The sequence below is a fragment of the Micromesistius poutassou genome (genome assembly GCF_964030765.1).
Source record: "Micromesistius poutassou genome assembly, chromosome: 10".
NCBI classification, from domain to species: domain Eukaryota; kingdom Metazoa; phylum Chordata; class Actinopteri; order Gadiformes; family Gadidae; genus Micromesistius; species Micromesistius poutassou.
Window position 1 is genome coordinate 19052331 of NC_140280.1, and position 5000 is coordinate 19057330.

Sequence of the window (5000 nt, forward strand, 5' to 3'; positions counted from 1 at the left end):
TTGTGTGTGCGTACGTGCGTCTGCTCACGTGTGTCTGTGAACGATATTGCTCTTAACCCGGCGCCGACTTGTAAGATCTGCCTCTAATAGAAAAGCTTTTCAAGAGAGGAGAATCCACAGATCATAGTTAAGTGAAGGTCTGGCAGTGCCCTGAACTCAAACTGGCACAGGCTCATGAATTTCATATTGTTGTTGTTGTTCAAACCTGAAATAGCCCCCAATGAAAAATTCAGGAAGCCAAACTCGGGACAGCAACATTTGATCAAAATGGACGTCTCGGCTCATTAAAGAGGGGACACCAGCTACACTGTCACGTGACAAGCACAACAGCTACGACAATCCATATTTCAATTGTACAAAAACGCTCATTGCCTGGCAAAGACTCTGCGGGGAGTATATTCGTCAGCTCCGGCCGACTCTCTTGGTCCTCACCCCTTTTCCACTTTTCAATTCCAATTCCTTTTGTTCCTTGCCTTGTACCGCACAACGCAGTGATATCTGCTGCGTTATTAAACACGGAAGAGAAAGCCATAACGTGCTTGCAGAGTGGCGGCAGTAGCAGCGAGTGAAGCGCCATGCAGACACCAGCTACACAGAAAGCAGAAAGCCGACAGCAGTTATTACCCCCCAGCAGAACAGCAAGAGGGTTGTTCTGAAGATGTTCAGAAACACAGGGGGTAGTGCCCGGGACATGGCAAATACCCAAGAGCAATTTCCCACCTTGTAACACTCATACTTTAACACAGACATAACACCTGCTCTATGCACACCAACCATTTCCAAGGTAACGGAAGACCCGTTTTTTTATAGAATAACAGAAGGACGTTATCTGATTAAAGTGGACTAACCGACCAGGGACAGTATATGCAAGGGTGAGGGGGTGAACGCAGGGGTCGGGGTGAGGGGGGGTGCAGGAGTAGGGGGGAGGGACACAGGTTAGGCTCAAAGCCTTGGAGAGGCTCTATGGAGACAGAGTGGGAGCAGGCCGTTCTCGTAATGCACTTCCTTTTAAAAGGAGGAGGGGAGCATTAAGCTTTCATGGCCCTCCCACTGCTCCACTTTTAAGGCACACACCGTGAGTGCCCTCACACGCACACACACACACACACACACACACGCACACACACACACACGCACAGGATGTACTCGTAAACAAACACAACCATACTTTTTGCTATAGGTGAAAGGAAATATGAAACTCAAAACATAATATAAATATTTAAAAATATTGATAGTTATAATAGTACAATACGTGAATTGGACTGTAAATAGCCCAAAACTCCAACAGTAACAGTACCTGCTGTGTACCGGAACAAATGATATATAGAAGATAACCAAGAAACAACCAGGTTATAAGCATGGAATAAAGAGGAAATAAACAGGTGATGACGAGGAAACAAGGAAATAAACAGTAAATGACCAGAGTCAATCAAGGAAAAAAAAACAGATAATAACCTGGCAACAACCAGTTGATAACCAGGAGATAAACAGTACATAACTATGGAAGGAATCACCCCCCCCCCCCCCCCCCCCCAGAACAGGTCCCCACACACACACACACACACACGCACACACATTTAATCTTGGAGACATTATAGAAACACACTTCTCACCAAACAACAAAAACAAAAACAAGTCTCAAAAATAAAAAAAATAAAAACCTGGCCAAATGCAGGACAGTTGAGCTATTATCAACATCATACATGTGGTTTGGAGGACAATTGAAGGCTGAAATCACCGCTGGTGAAGTCAGAACTGCTCCAACGGGCCTTCACACTGACAAAATCACTTCAGTGAAACGCCTTTAGAGTGTTTAAAACTACTTGGCACTGCGCCACCCTGTTCCTAATGTGGCTTCATCAGGATATGAGTGTGGAAAGAATGGAAGCACGTGATTGAATGTGATTTGAACATCCATCAATTGATTGGTGGGAGTGGGACCTGCGTCCTACTGCTTCCTTGAAGACTCCGACGGTGTTTCTTGGTAACACAATGTTTGTGAATGGATCATTTTGAGATATGTGATTTGATTGTGACTTTTTATGGCAAGGGGGGGTGAGCTGACACACACACACACACACGCATGGACACACACATACACACACAGTTACATGAACACACACACACGCACACACACACACACACACACACACACACACACACACACACACTTATTACTGTGATTACTTCAACCCTATCCAAAAAATAGCATAATTATCACAGTGTTATCACAGTAAGCATTCGTTGTGTTTAGTGTGTGTGTGTGTGTGTGTGTGTGTGTGTGTGTGTGCATCTCTAGAAAGCCTGCATAGCGTGTCAGGCAGAGAGGAGATGAGGAGCATCTCTGAATAAGTGCATGACTGCACACATCTAGGAGTTTGCGTGTGGACGCATGCATTAGTATGTGTGTGTGTGTGTGTGTGTGCATGTACATAATTCTACCAGATCTACAGAAATACATGTACACACACACACACACACACACACACACACACACAGAGTCACTGCTACTAGAATGCATACCCCAGTGAAGCTGTTGTTTAATTCATGTACCTTCTGGAATGGCGACAGAGTGTGTCTGTAACCATGCATGCACGTCTGTGTGAGCACCTGTGTTTATGTGTCTGTGCCATAAAAGGAGAAGCTGCTGTATAATGTTGGTCAAAGAAAGAGGGCTGCATCAAAGACTCATACAGGTTGTATATGTATGACACATCATTCTTACGACGATGCCACTGCACACTCAAGCACACTCACACACACACACACACACACACCATTCCAAACCCTACCATGCAGCAAGGACACTGAACACACACACACACACACACACACACACACACACACACACAGCAAGAGTACTGCCCACACACACGCACACACCCAGGTGATTGCGCTGTTGTTCAACTGAGTGTCTCCACATCTGTGCTGAGTACACACGCAGACAGTAGCAATGGAGAGAAGAGGGCCAGCGGGTGGAGGAGAGAAGGAGAGAGAGATGACGAAGAAGGGGTGGGGCGGAAAGACACAAGAGTACAAGAAAAACAAACGGCCTGGAGCTAGAAAAATATGGAATGACGAGGAGGAGGGCGGGAGTGATAGAAAGTGAGCGATAGGGAGTGACAGAAGGAAAGTTGAATTGAGAGAGAGAGAGAGAGAGAGAGAGAGAGAGAGAGAGAGAGAGAGCGAGAGCTGTTGGAAGAGAGATTGATGGGAAGATAGATGGAGAGAGATATATGGGAAGGGAGTGAGTAGCTGCTGAGTGAATTTATTTGAGCACTGGTCTCCAGAGTCACTCGGCTGTTCAGGAGTAAATACACGGCAGGGTGTGCACGGCAACCTCACCCCTTTACCAGCCCTGCCTGGAGGACCCGGGGGGGGGGGGGAGAGGGGAGGGGATAACAATCAAAGGGGGGGCTGTGTGTGTTTACACTCCAGCACTGTGGACTCATGCAGCGGTGTTTCTTATGAACTCATTAGACATGCAGAGGGAACTGGGGATCCCCGGCCCATGGCGGCTTGGGCAAGGATATACCTGCAGGCCAAGCGCCTGCAGGTATATCCTCGCATATCCTACATCCACGTGTATCCTATATCCACGCCGCGCACCCAGCCTCTATCGCCTTGCGCCAAGCATCTGGTACCTAACGCCTAGCAACCAGCAACACGACGCCTAGCACCAAGCGTCTAGCGCCTAGCCCCTGGCCTTCACAACATACAGGGTCCTCACTGAACCTCACACATCTGTTGCTCCCTATACCCTCTTCTCTCACTCTGTTCTCTCTCTGCCACCCTTTTTTGTCTCTATCCCACCTTCTCCTTCTCTCAGCCTCTCACAAACACCTCTCTCTCTCTCTCTCTCTCACCACTCCCTATCTCACCTTCTCTCAAGCTCACTCTGCCTCAACCCCTCTCTTTCCCCCCTCTCTCTCTCTCTCTCTCTCTCTCTCTCTCTCTCTCTCTCTCTCTCTCTCTCTCTCTCTCTCTCTCTCTCTCTCTCTCTCTCTCTCTCTCTCTCTCTCTCTCTCTCTCTCTCTCTCCTCTCTCTCTCTCGCTCTCTCTCGCTCTCTCTCTCTCACCTGTGTAATGTGGCCCTCACGCCCCCACCTCCCGCTCTCTTGACCAACATGCTCTCTACAAAATGGCGACCCACACCTCTGAGACTCAGTGACTGGCAGTGACAAGAGGACAGCACCAACCCCCCCAACCCATGCCAGTGTTTGTGTGTATGTGTGTATGTGTGTGTGTGTGTGTGTGTCTGTCTGTCTGTCTGTTTGTGTGTGTATACGTGTGCGTGTGTGTGTGTATGTAGAGTGTCTATAGTGTGGGTCTGCATCTAGATCATCCATCTTCTTCAGAGTCATCATCAGAGACAGCTGTTTCACAGCCCAACACTCACGGCTGTCCCTGCACGCCCACCTTATAACCCCCCCCCCCCCACACACACACACACGCACACATACTTACACATACTCACACACACATACACACACTGGGATCTGGAGACGAGAAGGCTATTTATTGTCTGGCTGGTTGCACCAGTACATTACTATGTACAGTACGCCCAATAGCTCCTTTACATGTTTCTACTCAACACCTCTAATACAGACCCACAGACCAGACTTTAGATTCATATCCAAAGTCTGATGAGAGACAAGCTTGAATCTGGGTAAAGGGTGCGTATTTGTTTTAACACTCAGCCGTCCAATCGCGTTGCCTCCAGCAGTATCACTGGATGGGTCAGCAGCGTGCCGGATCTGTCGGCTCGTAGCTGAGGAACACAAACGCAGCCGGCAATAGTAAACAGTAAAAAAAGTGTCTGTAGAGATTTATCAACAGCGTGTTGACAGGCCTCTGTAGACATACACTTATTGAAATCCCCTTCTGAAAGCGTCATCTACTCCTGCAAATTAGTTTTTCTTCCGTTGAATCTCGAAGAAACTCTGTGCCTTACTGTTTCTGGTTTCCATCCCAAGGCTCGGTGCAGCCTCTCCCCAGAC